This window comes from Bubalus kerabau, chromosome X (genome assembly GCF_029407905.1).
Source record: "Bubalus kerabau isolate K-KA32 ecotype Philippines breed swamp buffalo chromosome X, PCC_UOA_SB_1v2, whole genome shotgun sequence".
NCBI lineage: Eukaryota > Metazoa > Chordata > Mammalia > Artiodactyla > Bovidae > Bubalus > Bubalus kerabau.
In genome coordinates, this window is record NC_073647.1 from 22,575,231 (window position 1) to 22,601,986 (window position 26,756).

General features: G+C 43.6%; 1 long non-coding RNA gene across 1 annotated transcript; it reads right to left on the reverse strand.

Annotated features, from left to right (window-relative positions):
• Window positions 1–21,901: 21,901 nt before the first annotated feature.
• On the reverse strand, window positions 21,902–25,774 carry LOC129638805 (uncharacterized). The gene is made up of 2 exons (XR_008708028.1): window positions 25,593–25,774; window positions 21,902–22,505 (listed from the first exon to the last, which is right to left on the reverse strand). It is a non-coding gene; the product is annotated as an uncharacterized LOC129638805 (long non-coding RNA).
• Between the last annotated feature and the right edge of the window lie 982 nt (window positions 25,775–26,756).

The following is a 26,756-nucleotide window of genomic DNA, read 5'->3' on the forward strand; positions in this document are numbered from 1 at the left end:
TCCGTGCCTGTGGGTCCCATAAGGCCCTGTTCAGCATCACTTGTGATTCTGACCAGTTGGCTATAAACATATAAATCTGAGTTTCCCATTTTTCCGATTGCATCTTCTGGGAAGGTGACACAGCTCACCTCCATGGGGTAGAAACTCCTGCACTCAGGACCCTCTGACTTTACCCTGTGTCTCTGTTCATCAGGCTGTTCGTCTGCATCCTTTATCATATCCTTTTATAAATTGGTAAACATAAGTCAGTGTTTCTCTGAGTTCCTTGAGCTACATGAGTATATTAATCCAACCTGAGGAGAGAGCTCTGAGAAACTCAGATTTATAGCCAATCTGTCAGAAGTCCAATGGGAAGTCTTGTGGGACTGAGCCCTTAACCAATGGGATCCGATGCTCTCTCCAGGTAGATAGTGCCAGAATTCAGTTAAAGTGTAGGACACCCAGCTGGTGTCACAGAGAATTGCTTGGCAGGGAAAAACCAGCCACACACTTGGTATCAGAGTGATCAGAGTGTTATGAGTGTTCTATGTCATAGTCAAGAAAGACACAAGAGGAGAGCTGTAGATTTTTTCAAACTCATTTTCTCCCTCTCCCTGTCTCTGTTTCCATGGAGAATCCTGACTAATACAACCACCAAAGCCCAATAACAATAACATATACAAGTGCAAAAGCTTCAGCTCTAACAGGATTGAGTGGACCTAGAGCCCCACCCATTCAGAGCCTCTCTCTTTTCCTGTGTTCCAGAGTTTTGATGAAAACCATTTATCTAGGGTCACCTCTTAGCTCTTAAACTCAAGGAATTTTTTTCTTTTTCTCCTAAAGAAAGGTGTCAATTGAAAAGTAAAAATATTTCAGCATATACTCTTAACTTCAGAGCTAATTACATTATTTACAGAGCTATTTACATTATCTGTTATTGCCACAAACTTAATGGCTTAAAACAACACAAAATTAGGGACTTCCCTGGCAGTCCATCCAGTGGTTAGGACTCCACACTTTCACTGCAGGAGGCACAGGTTCAATCCCTGGTCGAGTAACTGAGATCCCACATGCCATGTGGCACAACCAAAAAAGAAAAAATCTCCACAGATTTATTATCTTCTAGTTTTGTAGGTCAGAAGTCCAAAATGGATCGCACTGGGCTAAAATCAAGGAGAGCAGGGCTACAATTCCTTCTGGAAGCTCCAGGGGAGAATCTGTTCACTGGCCTTTGCTGCTGCTCCAAGCCACTTACATTCCTTGGTTCATGCATCTCCCTCCATCTCCAAAGCTAGAAGTGAAGGATCTTCAAATGTCCTTCTGACCCTGACACCTTACTCTCTTACCTCCCTCTTTCACTTATAAGGACTCCTGTGATTACACTGGGCATGACTGAATAATCCAGGATAATACCCCCTCATCTTACAGTCAGCTGATTCAGTTCAGTTCAGTTGCTCAGTCGTGTCCGACTCTTTGCAACCCCAAGAATCGCAGCACGCCAGGGCTCCCTGTCCATCACCAACTCCGGGCGACCATAATTCCATTTACAACCTTAATTACCCTTTGCCATGTGCAAAAGCATATCCACAGGTTCTGGAAATTAAGGCATGGACACCCTTGAGGGCACATTATTTTCATTAGCACACTATTCCTTAGTTGTAGCCACAGAGAACAGTTTTGTTTTTTTTTCCCCCCAGAAACACTTATGACCTCTGAGCCACCAGGGAAGTACTTATGTATATGCAAGTGTTAATTCCTGTATAATCCTCTCAATTTGTTTATACATGCAGATGCTTTTAAACATGATATTGTTCTGTAACTTTTTCTTCAATTAAAATATATTTTGATCTTTTTTAATATCATCCCCTATAGGGTCACCTAATTTTTGGTCCACTTAAACAAGAGGATAATTATTGCTGTTAACCATAAAGGGCATTGGTTACAGTAAAAATATCCATCAGAGATGAGTCCCAGCTTGTGTGATCCTCTACAGGCCATCAAAGTCTCATCCAATGATGCAAAGCTCAGAGTCACTCTGCAAAGTGCAGCAAAAGAAGACAAATCAAATACCAGTACTGATGATAATGTGGCATGTCTGATTCCAGTGACTACAAAAATTTATTTGCTTCAACAAATTTTCCTTTAAAATTAAAAAGAAAATATGTGCATTATTAAAATAACTTAAGAGTATAAAAGGATGTACAGTGAAAACTTGATCTCCTTATTAACCAAGGGCCCGCAAAACCACTACTCTTAACTGTATCCTGTGTGGCCTTCTAGAAAATTTTTATGCATATATAAGCACAAATATATATAGATAGATAGATATAGATATAGATATGTATCCTTTTGAGGGCAAGATTTCAGAGTATACTATACTCAATGCTCTGTGAAACTTGCTTTTTAAAAAGACTTGTCACTTTGAGTTAATTGTAGATTTACATGTTTTAAGAAATAAAACAGAGACTCCCATATAGCCTTTACCAGTTCTCCCAGTGGTCACATCTTACCTACAGAATACTGTCACAACTAGGAAATTAACATTGATACAATCCACTGACATTATTCAGTTTTCAACAGTTTTATATGCATTCCTGTTGTGTGTGTGTATTTAACTTTATGCAAAGTTGTCACATGTGTAGATGCATGTGATTACCACCATAGTCAAAATATAGAACAGTTAGATTACAAAGATCCCTTGTGCTACCCTTTTAGAGCCACAGCCATTTCCCTCCCTCCTCCAACACCCTTAAGCCTTGACAATCACACTTCTATTCTCCATCTCTATAGTTTTGTCATTTCAGAAATATTATATAAATAGAATCATACAGTATGTTACCTTTTGAGATTGTCTTTTCTCACTCATCATCATTCTCTGGAGATTCATTCAGATTGTTGTGTATCAATTTTTTATCCTTTCTTACTGCTTAGTAGTATTCCATGACAGTATGGATATACCTTTTTTTTTTAACCATTTAAAAGTTGAAGGACATTTTGGTTTCTTCCAATTTAGGGCTATGATGAATAAATGTTACTTCATTTCTTTACCAAAAAAACCCTGTGACTTAGCACTGCCTACATCAGGGATTTTTTATTCTGGGGTCCATGTACTCCTAGAGAGTCAATAAACTTCCTGCAATTATAAATTTGCCATTTTATGATGGCCTGATTTCCATTTTTTCCAATTCTGATCAGAGGTTAATATGTTCAAGGTACTGAAAATAAATGACATGACCTCTTGCTCCATTTCTCTGTACAAGTGGCAAATATGCTCTGGGCTTCCTACTTCTGTAACCAGGTCAGGGCTTCTCCTGCTTATGACTAAGTGGCTAATTTTGTCTGATTTTAGAGGAAGGAGTAAGAAGTCCATTTTGGCCTTAAGATCATGCTACATTCTCCAACACAGCTTTATTATTAACAAAGCTCCTACTTTGATTCTGATTCACATGTATATTTCTCTTTTGGCTTAGATCCCATTAAGGGAGGGATGTGATTCGTTACCATCCTTGACCCCCTCCCCCACCACATACAGAGTTTTTCATTCAGTGTTCAGAGGATTCCATCATACCACACACACTCCTTAAGAACCTACAGGATCAAGTCCACAGCCCTTCACCTGGGATTCAAGTTCTTCTCAAATCTGCCTCTCCAAATTTATCCCCCAGTGCTTTCCATAACAAACCATCTGCTTCTCTCAAACCAGTCCATCCATCTTTATTCCAACCACTGAATTGTTACTCAGCCATTTCCTCTCCAAGAGATGCTCCCCACAATCCTATCCATATTTCAGAGCCACATACTTCTCAGTGAAAACTCTCCTGGCTATTCCAGCATGGAATCTGAATTTACTTTTCTTCTAATGTAAAGTTAATGTCAACTTCCTCCTTCTTTGTCTACACATGTATTCTCCCCACAACTAGATCTGTGAGTCTCTGAAAAACAGATCACACCATCACTTCGTCCCCTCAAAGCTTAACATGGGTTAGAATCACAATAAATATCTGTGGCTAGAATTTATCTTCTCTTATTCCTCTATTCAGAGCACGAGCTAGAGGTTTTAAGGGTGTTAAATTGCTCTTATCCACCATTAATAACAGCAATGTGTGTGTTAGTCGCTCAGTTGTGTCTGACTCTTTGGACCTCATGGACTGTAGCCCACCAGGCTCCTCTGTCCATGGGATTCTCCAGGCAAGAATACTGGAGTGGATTGCCATTTCCTTACCCAGAATAATAGCAATAGATTGTCATAAAAAAATACATCAACAGCTTCTATTTATTAGGCACTTAGTCTCTGCGAGGCACCAGGCTTTATTGGGGTTATCATGGACTTTTCATACCCTTTTTAGAGATGAAGAAATTGAGGTTGAGATTCAGAAAGCTTAGGTAATTTATTCAAGGTCCATGAGCCCATAAGTGGTAGGGCCAGGACTAAACCTAGGTCTGACTGAACTTGGATACCACTGTTTCTCAACTTTGGCTGCACAACACAGGCTTTAAAAATACTGACGCCACCCCCAGAGATTCTGATGTAATCGGCATGGGTTGCAGCCTTGGCACTGGGAGTTTTAAAAGCTCCCCAGGTGATGCAAATTGCAGCCAGGGCTGGGCTATTCATTTCGACACTCCCCACTCTCCAGTCTCCAGCATGGGGAACATTGTCAGTGGGGGTGAGATAGTGAGAACCTCTGTTTACTGAGCTGTTTCAGCCCAAGCAAGAGCTCAGAGCCAGAGGTGTGTGATTTTAAAAAAATGCAGGTTCTCCTCCAGATATGCAGACTTGTACAGAGGCTCCTATGGATGGGTTTTAAGCTAATTCTATGGGCATCTCAGATGACAGGGTGACCCCAGTTGACATCTAACTTCACAGACACGCCCTGCCTGCCCCAGATGGTCATCTGTTTACCCTATGATTGCTATTTGAAAGCCTGGGCAAGGCCTCCTTTTTTAAACTGTCAAGCCTCAAGAGCTTGAAATGTTTAAATAAAATATTTTAAAGTTGTTGATGGAAACAGGGAGGCATCTTCCATAAGTAAGGCCTTATCATTTGGTCTCCTGAGTCAGCAAAATATCACAGTCTCCTCTGGGCCCAGAGCAGGCCCCCTGGAAAGGAGAGTCAGTGAGTCTGGTACAGGTCGAAGTCCCTCTCTGCAGGGCCATCAGGAAAGGCCATGCTGAGATGAGAGCCCAAAGGACCTGCCCAGCCAGTCTTCTGGGAGGTCCTGGAAAGGTTTTCTTACTGCTCAGGAACTCGGTCCCCTCTGAGGGATTCTCTGCCTCCACCCAGGCTCTACTCCTTCAGGGACCCAGAGCAGGAATGCTGAAGCAAGCTCTCCCTTGGCCCAAGGCCCACAGACATAGGAACCTCACCAGTGTGGGTATTACTGGTGCCATAGTAGCAGCCATAGGTGATAGGCTAGCCTAGGAGAGGTAGCGATGGGGTGATTGGACTCATAGCCTGGTAACTGCAGCCTGCTGGCGGGGCTCCTGACCAGCTCTGGCCTTGCCAGGAGCAGTGGCTACATGGTACTGAACTCTGTGTGCCAGGCACTAGGCGCCTTACTGTGTGATACGACACTCTTAGTTGTCCAAAGGGATTTTTCTCCCATTCCCTGTTAGTAAAATTCACCCTTTTGAGGTGCACAGTTCAATGGATTTTATCACACAATCACCACCAGAATAAGATGTGGAATCTCTCCATCACCCCCCAGAGTTTCTGCAAATCCCTTCACAGTCAATCCCCTAACTCCTACCCTGAGCCCCTGGCAACCACTAATCTGATTTCTATCTCTGTAGCTTGCCTGTTCTCTTGGAATCATAGCTAAGGACCTGAAACTTAAAGCAAAAGACACTCAATACCCCACATTCTAAGTTCAAAGGACCAGCAACTCCTAGCACCTGCTACCAGCCCACATCACTGTGGGAAAATCAACTTTATGCCCCAGGGCCCAGTTGACAGAAGAGGTCTAGTTGGGGACTGTGAAATGTTTCCATTCCCTAAGCCAAGAGATGAGAAACTCTAAGAGATCTGCTCATAAAAACAAGGGTTATCAGAAGTCACCCACCATCTTACTAAAATGGAGACTGACGTCTGTCCTTCCTCTGAAAGCTGCAAAGCTCCCATGTTGGCACCCTGATGCTGCTGGGCCACACGGGAAGGGACATCAGGAGAGATGGAGATCTGGGACACTGCCAGGTAGAAAAGGGGCCAAAGCCTCAATGTCCTGATCTTGAGGAGTAGGATATATATGGCACTTGTCTGCAAGCCCAGGAATTGTCCCAAAATGATAGATAAGATTGGGACCCGTGATCTTGCCCAAAACTACCTTGTTATGGGGGGAAAGAGTTTCACACCTCAGTGGAATGTGGTCTTATGCCTGTATCAGTAGCACACTGCAATTGAGGGATATTTACTGGGAAATATGAAAGAAATAAAATGAAACTATTTAAGTATATACCCCTAATAAGTGGAGATGCCTCATTTCTCCATTAATCCTAAAAACACCCTATATGGTAACTACTTTTATTATTCCTATTTTAGCTGAAGCAATTGAAGATCAGAGAGGGCAAGTAATGTGTCCAAGGTCACACAGCAGGTAAATAAATGACAGAACCATGATTTGGACCCATGTCTGCGTGACTCTAAAACCTATGTGCCTTTCTTTACATCTGGCTTCCTTCTAGGTGTGTCTTAGGAAGGGAGGAGAGACATCATCACATAGTAGTAGTGAGATTCCAGAGGAGACTCAAGTGTCCAATATAAGTGTTAGATCCCTATATTCTTCCCATTGGTGACCTTCCCTCCATCCCCCACACTTTCACTACCAGAACCTTGGTTCTTCAGAATGACCCTTCCGAGGTTCTGGGTCACTTCTTGCTCTAAGGTTTTATCAATACTCTTCTTTTCACTTCACACTGGAACCTTTTGACCTACTCTGACCACACACCCAAACACCAAGCTGCCCCCTTGTCTAGGTCTCTGCAGCTATCTCCATCCCTCCATGCTTGGCTCTGCTCCTAATGAGAAGCCTCCAGCTCCACTACTAGGCCCCCAGTTCCCACCGTGGGAAACTGGGCTTTACTCTGAGATCTGACATAAATGCTTCCCAGCAAGCTTTCACCTCAGTATGAGAGTATAACTCAGTAAGAGCTGGTCAGTTTTTTAAACAATCATGTGATACTCAGTTTATGTACTTAACAAAACCTCTTCTTCAATGATACAAAATAATCATCTCAAACAGATGGTTACTGTAGCCCTAGCACAGGAAAGAAATATCCACCCTGAGCTTCTTGCTAAGTACTTGCCACATGAGTTGTGTGGTACTATGGTACTTATAGGAATTCCCTTAACGTCAGTACTACAATTCCTTTCTTAAGAGCATTTATGTAACAAATAGCAGCAAACATTGAGCATTCATTTATGAAGATCTTAAAGCAGAAGCAACACTACATGCCAGTCCAGTTTCACAGGTGCTGCTAAAGCAATGCCAAGATTGCCGTATCAGGATTCACTAGGCCTAAGGATTTTCTATGTTGAAAGGTGGGTGTTAAGCAATGCAATGAAACCTTGTTACATTTATATGAATTTGAAAAAATGCTGTAGCCACTATTTATAATCTCTTTTTCTTTGATGAAAATATTGGCCAATCCAAATCCTCTTATGCTCGAGGTCTCTTTTCTCCAGTTCCTTGCATTTTAAATTAACAAGGTGATCTTGTTAAATGATGCTAATTGCTAGCTAGTTGGATCACCTTAGAACATGGCCTCATTCCAAAAAATGGAAAAATAGAAAGAATGCAAATGGTGTCAGCAATCAGGTATATACAGTCCAGGACACTGCTATTGAATGGAACCAAAAGATGGGAGATTGATAGAAAAGGATGTGTCCCTCATTGGTACATGCGTGCTCAGTTGCTCAGTCATGTCTGACTCTTGACAACCCCATGGACTGTAGCCCAGCAGGCTCCTCTGTCCATGGGGTTTCCCAGGCAGAATATTGGAGTGGGTTGCCATGTCCTCCTCCAAGGGATCTTCCTGACCCAGGGATCAAACCTGCGTCTCCTGCATTGGCAGGCAGATTCTTTACCACTGAGCCACGTAGGAAGCCCATCCCTTTTTGATATCAGCCTCCAAAAGATGAGGATTCCCTAGACCCCTTGAGATTCCTTTACTACTCTACCAAGCACCCAGGAATTCATGCCAATATTTTTTTTTAAGTTAAGCTTCAATCAGATGCTTAACCATGCCTTTTAAGTTTTTTGTCATTTATAGATAGTTACTTTTGTAATCGGATGATGTTGTAAAAAACGCTTCATCATGAAGGAGATTCATAGAAAGATTATGGAAGCAGTTACTACAATTCCACATCAAGATGATGGCTATGTGGGGATTCCAGCCTATACAGATTAAAACAAGGAGTTGTCCTCCCCCTGGTGTCCCTAGATGAGTCATCCAGAAATTTTTACTCCCTGACAAGCAGGGTCGACATCCCTACTCAGCCTTGAAGCAGTTACAGAAGACAAACCGCCACCCCTCTGCTTCCCATAAGAATATGAGAGTAAAATCTCTGATGGGAGGATGAAACAGGAGGGAAGGGTCAGGGCACAAACTTTGAAAGAATGACATAGCCATAGGAAATGACATAAACTGATTAGAACCAAATGGGTCCAAGATGGTGGATTGAGTAGACTTCCAGTAGATCTTGAGTCTCAGTATATGCTCAATGTAACACATCAGTAAGCTAAGTGACACACTCACCAGTGCCATGACAATTCTGAGGCAGACCATCAAAGATCAAAAAGTGGGCAGTGGTCCAATTCCTGAAAATCACCACCCCTTCTCCAAAATAATTGGAATAATCCTCCCACTCCCTATGAAATTACCCAGCTCATAAAAACTAACCAAGCCATATTTCAAGGCTGCTCTCATCTTCTGAGACAGATAGAGTCTGTAGATGGAGTGTTTCTTTCTGAATAAATCCACTTCTTACCTATCAAAAAAAAAAAAAACTTAACCTTCAACTGGTGGTGATTAAGCCACTAAGTCGTATCTGACTCTTGTGACCCCATGAACTGTGGCCCACCAGGCTCCTCTGTCCTCTGTCCATGGGATTTTCTAGGCAAGAATATGGGTTGCTATTCAGTCACTAAGTCATTTCCGACTCTTTGCGACTTCATGCACTGCAGCACACCAAGTTTCCCTTTCTTTCACTATCTCCCGGAGTTTGCTCAGATTCATGTCCATTGAGTCAGTGATGCCATCCAACCATCTCATCCTCTGTTGCCCCCTTCTCCCCCTGCCCTCAATCTTTCCCAGAATCAGGGTCTTTTCCAATGAGCCAGCTCTTCGCATCAGGTGGCCAAAGTGTTGAGCTTCAGCTTCAGCATCAGTCCTTCCAATGAATATTCAGGGTTGATTTCCTTTAGGATTGACTGGTTTCCATGGAAGCTTTCAGGCGATGAGTCCATAGCCCACTAGGGGAGGCGGTGCACTGGCTGGCTGTGATAGAAGCAAAGAAGCTGATGAGTGGCTGTCTTTGCAGTGTTGTCCAAAGCCTCAGTTAGACTCTTCTTTCTTGGGCAGACAAGGCACAGGGGCCTTGAAACTATCACCACCTTCCCTCCCAATACCTTTCATTACTCCTGCAGACTTGGCTGTGGAAGGTCGGGCAGCCACGTGAAGGAGAGGCTACAGGGGCTCAAAGTTCCATTTGGAATTGACTCTGGACCTATGTTAAGAATTCAACATCCATTTTCACACCCCACTTTTTGGATTGAGTTATGACTTGTATGCAGTACACAAATATGATTATAGCTCAGTGAATTTTTATGTGTGCATACCCTGGTTCGATTCCTAGGTTGGGAAGATCCCCTGGAGAAGGGATAGGCTACCCACTCTAGTATTCTTGGGCTTCCCTGGTGGCTCAGATGGTAAAGAATCCACCTGTGATATGGGAGACCTGGGTTCGATCCCTGGGTTGTAAAGATCCCCTGGAGGAGGGAATGGCAACCCACTGCAGTATTCTTGCCTGGAGAATCCCCATGGAAAGAGGAGCCTGGTGGGCTGCAGACCACGGGGTCACAAAGAGTCAGACATGACTGAGCAAGTAAGCACAGCATAGCAGATCTGTGAAATTACCACCTGGATCAAGATTGGGAATTGCCAGCATCCCAGAGCTGCCCTCACCAGTACCTGCTTTCCTGGCAAAGGGAACTATTATTCTATCTTCTCTCACCTACATTAGTTTCTGCTTGTTTTTGGTCTTAATTTCAAAGGACTCATATAATAAGTACTCTTGTGTCTACCTTATTTTGCTCAACAGCATGAGATACATCCATGGTTATATCAGTAGTTTATTTTTCATTGATATTTAATATTCTATTGTATGAATTATGGTACTTTATTTTTCATTTTATGATTGCTAGATTTGCTATTTCTAAGTTTTTTACTCTTATGAATAGCTTTGTTTAACTCAATGAAGCTATGAGCCATGCTGTGCAGGGCCACCCAAGATGGATGGGTCATGGCAGAGAGTTCTGACAAAATGTGGTCCACTGGAGAAGGGAATGGCAAACCACTCCAGTATTCTTGCCTCAGGAATCCCATGAACAATATGAAAAGAACACTGGCATGGGTAGCCATTTCCTTCTTTAGGGAATCTTCCCTACCCAGGGATCGAACCTGGCTCCTGCATTGCAGGAGGATTCAGGGAAACCCCAAACTTCAACTATTGGGTAAAAAAATTGACCAGAATTATGTCAGCTTCTATTTTCCTATGGATTAACTGGCTTTGACACACTACCTCACCTGGACATCTGATTTCTGGATACTCACTATTGATGACCTTTTTGTCATTGACATGTGTCTTAGTTTGGGATGCTATAACAAACACCAAAGACTTAGCAACTTAAGCAACAAATATTTATTTCTCTTGGTTCTAGAGGCTCAAGATTAAAGTGCTGGCATGACCAAGTTCTTGGTGAGGGCTCTCCCCTTGTTATGTCCTCATGTGGCCTTTTCTTGGAACAGGTTGAAGGAACAGAGTCATCACCTGTCTCTTCCTCTTTTTTTATAAGGGCATTAAGTCCATCATGGAGGCTCCATCCTCATGACCTAATCTAACCCTAATTATAGATACCTCCCAAAGGCCCCACCTCCAAATACTATCACATTGAGGGTTAGAGCATCAACATATGAATTTGGGAGGGGGAACACAACCCATTATGGTAATTCCTTCTGTCTTGCCTAGATCAGTTAAATATCCTCGTTAGCTTCTGCCATCCCAGAATCCTCTCATCTCCATTGATACTGGGGGAGGGAGGCAGTTCCACCACAGCATCTCCTACTGTCAATCCTGGTCTAGAGAAGACAGCTACTATTGATCTTCTCAGAGAAGCTAGTACTCCTGTTCACCAGTGCATTCCTGGTGAAGAAATATCTTCCAAGCCTTCCCAGCAAACATGACAATGTTTATCTGGCAGTTTATCTGGTCTCACATTGTAACTCTATCCTAACATTGCCACATCCCTGACACTTTGAACTTTCTGACTCCTTCCCCAATATCTAATCAGCTCTGGCACATCCACTTTGTTTGTTGTGACCATTGTTTGTCCTCCCTCTTCCCTTGTTCCTCAGCCTCAAGTTGCCATTCCAGCGGCAGGTTAGTACTGCTAACCATGGGTCCTTACCAGGGCATGAAACCCCGAGCCATAGGAAAGTGCTTCTAGGTCAGTGAGTTCTCCTCTTCCACCCTTATATTTATCCCCATCACCCCTGACTATCCAACTATCCTAACTAAGGTAGGGGCAGTCTTGGTCTCAACCCTGAGCCCAGTGCTGCTCATTCCCTGCTAAGGAATAAGTGAACAAGGAGAGGCCAGCTGGGAACCACTATTTACAAAAAAATTCTAGGGTCTCTCAGGGATCAACAGAGAGGAAATATTGGGTCCCTAAGAACTTGGAGGGGATGGGTGGCCCTTGACAATATAATGAGGTAAGATGTGTCTAGAAGGCCTTGGCTGCCTTGCTGGATTCACCGGCCACAGGGCTGGACCAGAGCTCCTATTGTTGTTGTTATTGTTACTGAATGATAAATCGTGTCTGACTCTGTGACCCCACGGAGTGCAACATGCCAAGCTCCTCTGTCCTTCGCTATCTCCCAGAGTTTGCTCAAATTCATATCCACTGAGTTGGTGATGCTCCTGACCTTCCCTGTATTCTGCTCCTTTCAGTTCCCTTGCAGATGGGACCTTGCAGGTGGGACCATTCCTCATTCATCCTGAGTGTTCTTCATGCCCACCCTCTTATTGATCTCCCACAGACAGTCACCAAATACATTCTGCCCTGGACTCTCACTTTAGTGGGTCCCCTCCCCTCCAACCCCAAGGCTGCCACCCCAACTCCAATGGCCTGCCCTCTTTAGCCTTCTGATGGCAAAGGCCCTGCCTCCAGTGCCCCACTGATCCCAAAACCTATTTCCCTCTCCCTGCTCCTGCTGTTTCTGTCTCATGGCAGCTGAGAGCATACTGTCACATGATCAGAGGAGGGACATTCAGAATTTCAGAACTTTGTTGAACTCAGAGAGATGGTGAGCCATAGTTGGGCCCTGGGATTAAGCCTGCAGCAGGCCCCTTGCTGCTGTTGCTGCTGCTAAGTCACTTCAGTTGTGTCCGACTCTGTGCGACCCCATAGACGGCAACCCACCAGGCTCCTCCGTCCCTGGGATTCTCCAGGCAAGAATACTAGAGTGGGTTGCCATTTCCTTCTCCAGTGCATGAAAGTAAAAAGTGAAAGTGAAGTCGCTCAGTCATGTCCGACCCTTAGCGACCCCATGGACTGCAGCCCACCAGGCTCCTCCACCCATGGGATTTTCCAGGCAAGAGTACTGGAGTGGGGTGCCATTGCCTTCCTCAGTAGGTCCCTTGCTGCTGCTGCTGCTAAGTCACTTCAGTTGTGTCCGACTCTGTGCGACCCCATAGACGGCAACCCACCAGGCTCCTCCGTCCCTGGGATTCTCCAGGCAAGAATACTAGAGTGGGTTGCCATTTCCTCCTCCAATGCATGAAAGTGAAAAGTGAAAGTGAAGTCACTCAGTCATGTCCGACTCTTAGCAACCCCATGGACTGCAGCCTACCAGGCTCCTCCGTCCATGGGATTTTCCAGGCAAGAGTACTGGAGTGGGGTGCCATTGCCTTCTCCTTGCCCCCAAACAGACAACAGCTACTTGAATGAGCCACCAGAGGGCAACAGCTGCTCTGTTCTCTAAACATTGTTGTTTTTCCCCTTATGACAGAGATTTTACAGTCATGAATACGCAATTGTTTGTAGAACATTTTAAAAAGCCATGTGACTTTGAGGCAGTGACTGGGTCTTTGATCGTTCCTCAGAGACCCTTCCCTCTCCTTCCTCCCTCTACGTTAGTGTGGCTACAGCTTCAAGGGTATGATGGGGACCCTCATCCCTCTGCCCTACCTGGGCCTTCTCACCTTTGGTATCTACTGCCCCTGTGTTCCCTGCTGTATTTTGGTACAAAACTTGGGATCTATGTATTATAGGCTAAACTGTGTCCTCCCCTAAATTCATATGTTGAAATTCTAAGTCTTGGTACCTCATAAAGTAACTGTATTTGGAGATAGGGCCTTTAAAGAGGTGGTTAAGGGTAAATGTGGGGAGGAGGGGGGCGTCATGAAGGTGGGTCCTAAACCAATCTGACTGGTGTCCTTATAAGAAGAAGAAATTTGGATACACAGAGAGACATCATGGATGCCCTCACTCAGAGGGAAGATCACATGAAGATACAGCCAGAAGGCATCCATGTGTAATCCAAGAAAAGAGGCCTCAGGAAAAACCACCCTGCTGACACTTAGGTCTCTGACTTCTAACCTCCAGAGCCATGAGGAACCAAATTTCTGTTGTTTAAGTCACTCAGTCTGTGGCATTTCATGATGACCACTCGACAGACTAATAAGCTATGTCACTGCTAACATTTTTCGTTTTCTCTCTCTCTCAGTCTGTGTGTGTCTCTCTCTCATTATATATACGTGTGTGTGTGTGAAGTGAAGTGAAGTTGCTCAGTCGTGTCCGACTCTTTGCGACCCCGTGGACTGTAGCCCACCAGGCTCCTCCATCCATCGGATTCTCCAGGCAAGAATACTGGAGTGGGTTGCCATTTCTTCTCCAATGTGTATACTATATATATATATATATATATATATATATATATACACACACACATACACACACATATACATATACATTATACAGGTACAATTTGATGTAGCTCTGTGTCCTGCCCTTTTCATAATTCTGTAACATATTTATCCCATATTATTAAAAATCTGACAGAATATGATTTTTAATGTTTATAAATCTAAGTCCCTTGGGTATACCATAATATATCAAAATTTCAAAATTTCTTGTTGTTGTTCAGTCACTGTGTCTGACTCTGCAACCACATGGACTGCAGTATGCCAGGCTCCTCTGTCCTCCACTATCTCCTAGAGTTTGCTCAAACTCATCTCCATTGAGTCAATGATGCTATCTAACCATCTCATCCTCTGCCACCCCCTTCTCCTTTTGCCTTCCATCTTTACCAGCATCAGGGTCTTTTTGAATGAGTTGACTCTCTGCATCAGGTGACCAAAGTATTGGAGCTTCAGCTTGAGCATCAGCTCTTCCAGTGATTATTCAGGGTTGATTTCCTTTAGTTCTCCTTGTTCTCCTTGTTGTCCAAGGGACTCTCAAGAGTCTTCTCCAACACCACAGTTCAAAAGCATCAATTCTTCGGCACTCAGCCTTTCTTATGGTCCAACTCTCACATCCCTATATGACTACTGGAAAAAACATAGCTTTGACAATACAGACATTTGTTGGCAAAGTAATGTCTCTGCTTTTTAATACACTGTCTAGGTTTGTCATAGCTTTTCTTCCAAGGAGCAAGCATCTTTTAATTTCATGGCTGCAGTCACTGTCCACAGTGATTTTGGAGCCCAAGAAAGTAGAATCTGCCACTGCTTCCACTTTTTACCCTTCTATGAAGTGATGAGACTTTGCCATGAAGTGATGGGACCAGATGCCATGATCTCAGTGTTTTTGAATGTTGGGTTTTAAGCCAGCTTTTTCACTCTCCTGTTTCACTTTCATCAAGAGACTCTTTAGTCCCTCTTCCCTTTCTGCCAATAGTGTGGTATCATGTGCGTATGTGAGATTATTGATATTTCTCCCAGAAACCTTGATTCTGGCTTGTGCTTAATCCAGCCTGGCATTTCTTATGATGTACCCCACATATAAGTTAAATAAGCAGGGTGACAATATACAGCCTTGACGTACTCCTGATAGCTTACAGTGAATGGTGTTGGATTTGTAATCTCAGAAGAAGATTTAGCTTCAGAACCAGGGACCAGGCTTGATTACTCATAGTAGAGTTCTATTAAAGTAAGAAAAGGGACAGAGAAAGCTTCTGACATAGACATAAGAAGAGGGCTGGAGAGTGCCCCCCTCGCTAGTCTTATCAAGGCCTTATATGCTTTTACCAGACCCACTCCCACAACATAAGTCTTAAGATAATGGGATTAGAAATAACAATAGAAAGATCTTACCAGACCCATGGGCTTCCCTGGTGGCTTAGATGGTAAAGCATCTGCCTGCAATGTGGAGACCCGGGTTTGATCCCTGGGTCAGGAAGATCCCCTGGAGAAGGAAATGGCAACCCACTCCAGGACTCTCACCTGGAAAATTCCATGGATGGAGGAGACTGGTGGGCTAGAGTTCATGGGGTTGAAAAGAGCCAGACGTGACTGAACGACTTCACTTCACTCACCAGACCACTCCCATAATATTCATTTTAAGATAACAAGATTAGTTCTTGTTAAGGAGAAACATGTCCTTGAGCAAGATACATTGTTTTATTGACTAAGACAAAGCAGTGTAGATAAAACGTTTGTCCTTTTTTCCTCCTTGAGAGCCTGGGACCCCTTTCTCCTTCTCAAGGGGCCTGGACCCCTTCCTCCTCAAGGGCCCCGGACTCTTTATCAACCTACTTAGGAATTGACTCTCTCACTCCTTTCCCAATTTTGAACCAGTCCATTGTTCCATGTCCAGTTGTAACTGTTGCTTCTTGATCCACATACAAGTTTCTCGGGAGACAGGTAAGGTGGTCTGGTATACCCATCTCTTTAAGAATTTTCCATCGTTTGTTTGATCCACACAAGTCAAAGGCTTTAGTGTAGTCAACAAAGCAGATGTTTTCCTAGAATTTCCTTGCTTTCTCCATGATCCATGATTGCCATATGCTGGCAGTTTGATCTCTGGTTCCTCTGCCTTCTCTAAATCCAGCTTGAACATCTGGAAGTTCTTGGTTCACATACTGCTGAAGCTTAGCTTGAAGAATTTTGAGCATAACCTTGCTGGCATGTGAAATGTGTGCAATTGCGCAGTAGTTTGAACATTCTTTGGCATTGCCCTTCTTTGGGATTGGAATGAAAACTGACCTTTTCCAGTCCTGTGGCCACTGCTGAGTTTTCTAAATTTGTTGACATAATGAGTGCAGCATTTTTTTTTTTTTTGAGTTTTTGTTGTTTTTATTTATTTATTTATTTTATTTTTTAACTTTACAATATTGTATTGGTTTTGTTATGAGTGCAGCATTTTAACAGCATCATCTTTTAGGATTTTAAAATTGCTCAAGTGGAATTCCATCACCTCCACTACCATTATTTGTAGTAACGTTTCCCTGAGGCCCACTTGACTTCATACTCCAGGATGTCTGGCTCTAGGTGAGTGACCCCACCATCGTGGTTATTCCAGTCATTAAAAACTTTTTTTTTTGTATAGCATTCCCAAATTAGACAATATTAATTTGTTTCTAATTCTTTTGCTATTTTAAGGGATGCTATAATAAACATTTCCTTATATATGTTTATCTGCTTTTGTGCTCATGCTTTAGGTGAGAATTCTAGAATTGGAATCGTATCAAAGCCATGAACATTCTTCAGACTGTTGATAGATTTTCTCAGATTGATTTTTGGAACAGTTATATAAATTTTCACTTCTGTTAAAAAAGTATCAGTTCAGTTCAGTCGCTCAGTCGTGTCCTACTCTTTGCAACCCCATGAATCGCAGCACATCAGGCCTCCCTGTCCATCACCAACTCCCGGAGTTCACCCCAAATCATGTGCATCGAGTCTGTGATGCCATCCAGCCATCTCATCCTCTGTCGTCCCCTTCTGCTCCTGCCCCCAACTCCCCCACTCCGGCATCAGTGTCTTTTCCAATGAGTCAACTCTTCGCATGAGGTGGCCAAAGTACTGGAATTTCAGCTTCAGCATCAGTCCTTCCAATGAACACCCAGGACTGGTCTCCTTTAGGATGGACTGGTTGGATCTCCTTGCAGTCCAAGGGACTCTCAAGAGTCTTCTCCAACACCACAGTTCAAAAGCATCAATTCTTCGGCGCTCAGCTTTCTTCACAGTCCAACTCACATCCATACATGACCACAGGAAAAACCATAGCCTTGACTAGACGGGCCTTTGTTGGCAAAGTAATGTCTCTGCTTTTAAATATGCTGTCTAGGTTGGTCATAACTTTCCTTCCAAGGAGTAAGCGTCTTTTAATTTCATGGCTGCAATCACCATCTGCAGTGATTTTGGAGCCCCCAAAAATAAAGTCTGACACTGTTTCCACTGTTTCCCCATCTATTTCCCATGAAGTGATGGGACCAGATGCCATGATCTTCATTTTCTGAATGTTGAGCTTTAAGTCAACTTTTTCACTCTCCTCTTTCACTTTCATCAAGAGGCTTTTGAGTTCCTCTTCACTTTCTGCCATAAGGGTGCTGTCATCTGCATATCTGAGGTTATTGATCTTTCTCCCGGCAGTCTTGATTCCAGCTTGTGCTTCTTCCAGCCCAGCATTTCTCATGATGTACTCTGTAAAGAATTTAAATAAGCAGGGTGACAATATACAGCCTTGATGTACTCCTTTTCCTATTTGGAACCAGTCTGTTGCTCCATGTCCAGTTCTAACTGTTGCTTCCTGACCTGCATATAGGTCTCTCAAGAGGCAGGTCAGGTGGTCTGGTATTCCCATCTCTTTCAGAATTTTCCACAGTTTATTATAAGGCAGCCCATATTATTACACCCTTGCTAAAAGTAAACTATTACTTTATAACCATTGTATCTGACAAACAAGAAGGGTACCTATTAATGAATTTCATCTTCACTTCTTTGATTGCCAGTAAGGTGAAGCCTTTTTCATTTTTAGTATTTTTCTTTTGTCTTTCCATGTAATCTGTTCAATACCTTTGCATAGTTTTTCCATGACCATTATTATAAAGATGTTCTGAAAGCTCTACTGTTTCACGTTTCACATTTAGATCAGCAGTTCATCTTGGAATTAATTTCTGTGTAAGGTAAGACAGGGATCAACATTCACTGTTTTTCTATTTGGATATCTAATTAAGGGTCCCCAGCCTCCGGGCCCCAGACCAGTACCTCCTACCTCCTATAAGATCAACGGTGGTATTAGATTAGCAATAAAGTGCACAATAAATGTAATGTGCTTCAATCATCCCCAAACCATCTCCCAACCCACCCCCGTATCCATGGAAAAATTGTTTTCCATGAAACCGATCCCTGGTGCCAAAAGGGTTGGGGACTGCCAAATTTACCCAGTACCACTGACTGGAAAAAGACATCCTTTCTTTGCTGCTGCTGCTGCTAAGTTCCGTCAGTCGTGTACGACTTTGTGCAACCCCATAGACGGCAGCCCACCAGGCTCCCCCGTCCCTGGGATTCTCCAGGCAAGAACACTGGAGTGGGTTGCCATCTCCTTCTCCAATGTATGAAAGTGAAAAGTGAAAGTGAAGTCGCTCAACCGTGTCCGACTCTTAGTGACCCCATGGACAGCAGCCTACCAGGCTCCTCCTTTCTTTAGTGTCCTGTAATATCACAAATCAGATTATCTATGTGGGTTTGTTCCTGGAATCTCTGTTCAGTTCTGTTGGTTAATTTGTCGATCCTCATACAAATACAATACTCATTTAATTATTGTAGCTTTATAATAGGTCTTGGTATCTCCTGGTATAAGCCATCCAGGACATGATTGTCCTGGTTATTCCTGGCCTTTGCATTTCCATATAAATTTCAGAAATAACATTAATTTTCATGCACACATATGCATAAACTGCTGAGGTTTTCATTGGGATTGTGTTGCCTCTATATATTTATTTTGGGAGAATAGATCGCTTCATAATATTGAGCCTTCCAATTCATGATTTTTTGCATATGTATCCATTGAATTTAGGTCTTCTTTTTTAACATAGGTTTATTATTATTCAGGTATGGTAAGGCCAACAGATTAGGAGATGACTGCCATTGAAAAGATGGTTTGTAGCAGTTCCCAAGAGGAGGGAGCACCTCATGAGGAACCACATGAGGAAGGCCCTGGGTTGGTCAGGAGGCAAAAGGAGCAGGTAAATGGGGAGCAAGAACCTTTATTGTGGTTTCTACTGGTGAGGCAGGTTAAGCAGATTGAACATGGCTAGTTTGAATAATTTTAGTGGGCTCTGGGTCATAGGGGCTGTCCCTAGTTGTCTAGTGCCTGGCCCTGGTGTGATTAGGGCAGGTGAACAGTGGCCCTAAGTGTGACAGCCCAATAAAGGAGATAATTAGTGATTGGGGGTATAGGCTTTGAATTGGTTGACTTGCTTTTGAAAGGTATGCTCACAGGTAAGTTCTTGACTCTCTCTAGGAATTGACCAACCCTGGCAGGGGCAGTCCCTCCAGTGTCAGCAAGGCCCCAGATGTCAAAGCATCAAAACTATATAATGGGACTTCCCTGATGGTCCAGTGGTTAAGACTCCACGCTCCCAATGAAAGGGGCTCGGGTTCAATACCTGGCCAGGGAATTAGCTCCTACATGCCACAACTAAACATCCCACATGCTGCAAAAAAGATGGAAGATGCCACAAGCTGCAACTAAGGCCTGACACAGTCAAATAAAATAAATAAAAATATATATTAAAAAAGACTATATAAATAAAAAATACATGAATACATTTCCTCCATTTCAGTACTGTTTTATAGTTCTCAGTGTGAGGTTTCAACACATTTTAAAAAGATCTTAAGTGCTGCCTTTGCCACCCTCAGCTCACCCCACTTAGGCTCTGACAGTCCAGGCTGGTTTCACCCTTCCCTGTGGATGCCCATCTCACTTCACCCAAGCTCAGACACTCTGGCCAAAGCTGCTCCCACAGACTGTCATCATCTTTTAGACTCTAACATGTTTTGCCATGATCCAACCTCCCACCCTTTGCTACTGAAAGCCTTCTTCACTATGCTTGGTTACTATTTTTTTCCAAACATATTCCAGAGTTAGTGACAGGTGTATCTGTAGAGCACTTAAAGGCCCATGTCTCCTTTTACTCTAGGAAATTGAGGCAGGAACCAGGATATGTTTTGCTGATCCCAGTTCAGATTTTTCAGGTACAGATAGGTTCCCCTTTCATGTAGTTCTATAGCATATTGCACCATCCTAATTCATATTATATTTGAGCAGTTTTTGAGATCTCATTAACATATAAGAATTGTATATTTTAAGTTGTGCAATGTGATGTTTTGAAATACATATACATTATGAAATGATTTCTACATTGCTTGGTTTCTTATCAGCTCAACCTGGACTGGGCTGGGTCCTGCCTAGACATCCTTCTTGCCCAGTTTAGGCTCTAACACCCACACCAGACCATCCTCACCACTACCCTGCTCATTCCTCACCCTCAACTGTGTTGACTCTCTTTTATAGAGCTCAGGTTCCAAACCCCTGAGCTGGGTTACTGCATTTGTTAAGGGCTACCTTAACCAAGTACCATAAACTGGGTGATTTCAATAACAAAAATTTGCTATCTCACAGTTCTGGAGACTCAAAGCCCCAAATCAAGGTATTGGCAAGGTTGGTTCCTTCTAAAAGTTGTGAGGGAGAATGTGTTCCATGGCTCTCTCCTTGGCCATCTTCTCCCTCTGTATATATCTCTATATGTCCAAATTTACCATTTTCATTAAGACACCAGTCATACTGGATTAGGGCCCACTCTTCATCATCTCATCCTAACTTGATTACCTCTGTGAAGACTTTATCTCCAACTATGTTCACATTCTGAGGTACTAGGAATTAGAATTTTATCAGTCCAGTCCAGCTGCTATAACAGGATTCCATAGACTGGGTAGCTTATAAACAGCAGAAGTTGATTTCTCAGTTTTGGAAGCTGGGAAGTCCAGGATCAAGGCAGGGGCAGATTCCATGTCTTATGAGGACCTACTTTCTAGTTCATAGATGGCCATCTTTCTCACATGGCAGTAGAGGGAAGGGAGCTCTCTGGGGTCTCTTTTAGAATTAAGGGCACTACTCTCATTCATGAAGGCTCCATCCTCATGACCTAATCACCTCCCAAAGACCCTACTTCCACATACCACCACATTGTGGGGTTAGGATTTCACATATGAACTTTGGGGAGACACAAACCCTAAGTTTATAGCAGACTTTGACATATGAATTTTTGTAGGACACAATTCAAGTTACTTCCCATCCCATGTAGCTGTCCTTACTGTCATCAGATCCTGAAACATCTTTCCAGACCTCCCTGCATGAATATCCTCAACATCCTCTCAGGTTCTAAAAACCTGGGCCAACTGCTACTAACCACCCCCTGCCCCTGGAATCGCTCTCCTGGCCTTACCTGGACTTTGACACCCCACGTCAGGCCCCTGACACCATCCCCAACGTGGAAGCTCTTCTCATCCTGCCCTCAGCTAACACCACATAATATAGGATCACAAAAGCTCCTCCAACACAAATACCTGCATTGCTTGGCCTCCACTAATGCTTCTGGACTGAATTGGTCAGTGAGAGGAGAGAAAGAAGAAACCTGGTCATTTTGGGTAGCCCTTTATTCCTTGTTCGTGTTTCCAGTTCTTCTAGTTTCTTTAAATACACCAAAGAAGGACTTTGCTGGTGCTCCAGGGCCAAGACTCCAAGCTCACAATGCAGGGAACCCAGGTTCAGTTCCTGATCAGGGAACTAGATCCCACATGCCATAACAAAGACCCACATGCTGCAATAAAAATCAAAGATCCTGTGTGCTGTAACTAAGACCCAGTGCAGGCAAATATATAGATCAGTATTTTTTAAAAACTAAGTCAAAAAATATATACCGAAGAGATCAATTTTACTTTCTAGGTCTACAAAATGAGTGGAATACATTTCTTCTTCGAACTAAAGCAGACATTTCCAATATCTGAGGCCTTTGGAGATTTGGTTTTGCCATTTGTTTCTGCTATCTCTCACTCAGTCTTAATTGTCACGTCATGTTTATTGATGATTTACATGTAGGAGAAGGCTGGAAATCCTGCAATCAGGGTGGCTTCCTGTAGGTGCCAAATCAGATGACCTCCCTACTTCAGTGACAAAAGCCTTCCATCAGGTGAGCTGCAGTGGCCACAAAAGTGCTCCAACAGGCAGATATGAGCAACAATGAGCCTAAAAACAAAAACAAACACACATCCGTGGGCCCAGAGGTTGGAGAGAAAAGGGGTGAGTCAGCATCACATTCAGCAAAACAAAATAAAAACTACTCACATTTCCAGTTATGGCAAAACAGCAAATGATAAAAGCAGTTTATGAAACAGTATATCAATGCTATGGGGTGCTCCAGGCCCTTCACATGAAACTGTGTAGTAGGAGTTGGGTTCAAAGGGATCCCTGAAATCATGACTCACAGAAAGTTTGAAAGCCATTGTTTTTGGAATTTTCCTCTTCCTTTGGGGATCCTAGTAAAAGCTGAACCCCTAAGAAATGCAGAGAGGGTGCCCTGACATCATGACAAGGGAGGTCGTGGGCCAGAGGAGTCTGTCTGGCTAGATTCAGTGGTCATAGGCCCAGCCCAGATCTCTTAACCTTCCCTGTATTCTGCCCCCTTTGGTCCCCTTGCAGGCCACACTACCATCCCTCACTCATCCCCAGTGCTCTTCGTGCCCTCCCTCTTATTGATCATCCACAGACAGTCACCAAATCCATTCTGCCCTGTACTCCCACTTTAGTGGGTCCCCACCCCTCCAATCCCAAGGTCGCCATCCCAACTCCAGTGGCCTGCCCTCTTTAGCCTTCTGATGGCAAAGGCCCTGCCTCCAGTGCTCTGCTGATCCCTGAACCTATTTTCCTCTCCCTACTGCTGCTGTTTCTGTCTCATGGGAGCTGAGGGCATATAGTCCCCACACGGTCAATATGAGGACAATATGAAACTCTGTTGTGAAACAGAGAGTTTCACAACACTGCTCCTCTAGGACACAACCACTTGTCCTAGCAAAAGATTTGGGAATTTTGAAAGTTCTGCCTTGGGAATAAGGCCTGCAGTAGTATCTGCTCTTCTGTCTGAGTGGATGCAATATTCCTTCCTCAGACTAAGGACCATTACTGAATAAACCACCAGGGGGCAAAGATGCTCTATTTAATTCTAATTGCCTCATTATAAAAGTGGGGAACATTTGGAAAATATATATATAAACCAATAGTAGAAAATAAAAACCATCTGATACCTTGTATGTCAGATAACCATTCAGAGCATCATGGCATTTTGCTTACATTATTTTTCCCATCTACTTAAACATAAATGAAGTTTAAATGTAACATTTATCCACATACTATCTTGTTTCTACATTGAAATAAAATCTTATAAAGATCTTTCCAAGGTGTTGTTTATTCTTCTATGGCATTACTTTCTCATATTTAATTATTGGAAAACACATGGACAGTATACTTCATTGTGGTTCAATTTCTATGCATAGAGAGGAAAAACAAAGTTCCCTCTGCCCTTCTAGATTCTTGACTGAGACTCCCCTCTCCCCTCCATAATAAAAGACAAATACACAGGAGAAAAACAAACAAGTTTAAAAACATAGATACCTCCTGTATACACAGGAGAGACCTAGGAAAACTGAGTAACTCGCCCAAATGGCCCAAACTACCACATTAAATAACATCTCCAGCTAAAGACAAAAGGAGATGTTGGGGGTGGGGGGCGGTTACAGGAGGGAACCAGGAAAGAAAGAGTAAACAAGGGTAAAGTTGTGATGCAGACTAAAGTCTTTCTCCACTGATAAAGAGTTTCAGGAGATAAAGTCATCCATCCCCCACCCCCTCTTTCTGGGAGCAGGAGATACCCTTACAAACGGAGATTTCCCTTAGAAGTGTAAAGGTATCTTATAAAAGAGTAACTTCTACTTGGTTTTCAGAGCTTCTCCTCTGTCTGTAGCATCTCAGAAATAACCAGCCCCAAATGATCAATATGCCAAAGGGGCATATTTTGGTGTGGCAAGCTCTGCTCTCCCTTCAATACCATTGATAAGCCCTTTAGTTTAGGGGATCAATTACCAGAAGAGGAATTGCTGGCTCAAAGGCAAGCCAACCAATCCTTTTAGGTTTGGACACCTATTGCCAAGTTGCTTTCCAGAAAGACAACTCGACTCTCTCTCAAAGTGTGAGAGAATGCTGCTGTGATCTTGTCATTTGCAACACTGGTCCTATCTTTTGAAGTCTTTGCCAATGTGATGGGCAACATATTTCTTCACAGGTGTTTTAAACTGTGCCTTGTCAATCAAATGTAAAAGAAATATTTACTGAGCATTGATTCATTGTCATACCTGGTACACAATGGGAACCCAGAAGGGAATAAGATAGATACCATGCCACTCTCCCCAGTCTCAGGTTCTAGGGAGATGTGCTGTGCTCAGTTGCTCAGTCATGTCTGACTCTTCGCTACCCCATGCACTGTAGCCAGCTAGGCTTCTCTGTCTGTCGATTTCCCAGGCAAGAATGCTGGAGTGGGTTGCCATTTCCTACTCCAGGGGATATTCCCAACCCAGGTATCAAACCCACATCTCTTGTGTCTCCTGCATTGGCAGGCAGCTTCTTTACCACAAGCACCACCTGGGAAGCCCAAAGCTAAACATTTCCCCCTCTAAATGATCATCAGCTACTCGTTTCCTCTTTTGTGAACTGGGGTGGGATGGGGGGTGGGGGTAAAGGGTAGCTGATGATAAAAAGAAAACCACAGCCCAGAATACTGGAGTAGGTAGTCTTTCCCTTCTCCAGGGCATCTTCCCAACCCAGGGATCAAACCCAGGTCTCCCGAATTGCAGACGGATTCTTTACCAGCTGAGCCTCATGAGAAGCCCAAGAATACAGGAGTGGGTAGTCTATCCCTTCTCCAGGGGATCTTTCCAACCCAAGAATCAAACCGGGTTCTCCTGCATTGCAGGCGGATTCTTTACCAATTGAGCTATCAGGGAAGCCCCAAAGCTCATGAAACTAGATTTAATACATGATCCAATTGTTTCAATTTCTCCCAGAAACGTAATTTTAATCAACATGTCTGGAATTACCAATAAGGTAATCTGTCTCATAAACCCTCTCTATCCCCCAGAGGAAGAAAAGGCCATCTGCATGGGGAAAAAAAAAAAAAAACCCTTCCCTTTCCTTGCTCCCCTAATCACCCGATATCCTACATCTTGAAAAGGACAAATTCAAAGCCTCCACCATTCTCTCTGGGCTGGCAACTGAAATGCTCACCTGGCCTTGCACTAAGAGGTGGCCTGTCCGTTCCCTATTTCACCAGGAAAGCAGATACTAATGCAGCAGACCCAGTTAAGGGTCTTTCTCTCCGCTCCATTGCACTGCGGGTGCGCTGTGGGGGCGCGTGCGCTGTGGGGGCGCGTGCGCTGTGGGGGCGCGTGCGCTGTGGGGGCGCGTGCGCTGTGGGGGCGCGTGCGCTGTGGGGGCGCGTGCGCTGTGGGGGCGCGTGCGCTGTGGGGGCGCGTGCGCTGTGGGGGCGCGACACGCGTGCATACACCAAGATAAACCACTGCTTGTGATAAGAATCACGCAGAAGCAATCAGCCCAAGTCCCTGAGCAGAAGCCCTGAACCCTTCCACCATCCTTAAGCGGAGTCACAGAGAGGAGGCTTCAAGCCCGAAAATCTGTAATGACAGTGCGCAGTTTTATTTTAGAAAACGTGAAATGAGGAAGCCTTTGGCTTCCAAAATTCCTCCCGTACAACCTTTCTTGTCACTGCTATTTTCCTGAATTCCTGAGTAGCCAGGAGACAAGATGAGTTCTGGAGGGTTAACTTAACCTTCTAGTGTCTTCAGCAATTCATCATATTTAGGATCAGCTCTGTCATCCTAGACTGGCATTTGGTCTGTAAAAGTATTGGTGGAGAACATGCTTTTTCACATCTATAATTTTTTTTTTTACTTGCTGCAAAACAACTTCAAAGCAACATCAAAAGAAATAGTTGTATTGAGTGAGAAGCAAAAGAAGGCTAAAATCTCATCCCACTCACGCAGCTAGTGCGCAGTCACTTTTCCTCCCTCTTTTTCCTTTGGCACTTGCCATCTGAATAACAGTAGCATCTAACACAGAAGATTTGGATACAAGTTGCAGTTGGTGGTAGTATCAAAGATAAACAAAGCCAGACACTAAAGTGGTCAGGACAGATTTTAATCAGTAACATACTATTGCAACACAGAAAATATTCCAGTGTGAACTTTGATTTGTACAGAAATGACTGGGTGTTTTTAAAGGGAAAATGAAGGAATAAGGAAGGAAGTGAAGGTTCAGTAGAGTCAGGGAAGTGAAAAATTACAAAAAGTGGAAAGTTGTTTGAGGGGAGTCAGTGTGAAACCCATCTGGGTTTATTAACTGGTGCCTGTCAATATTTAGGTCCTCCCCTCC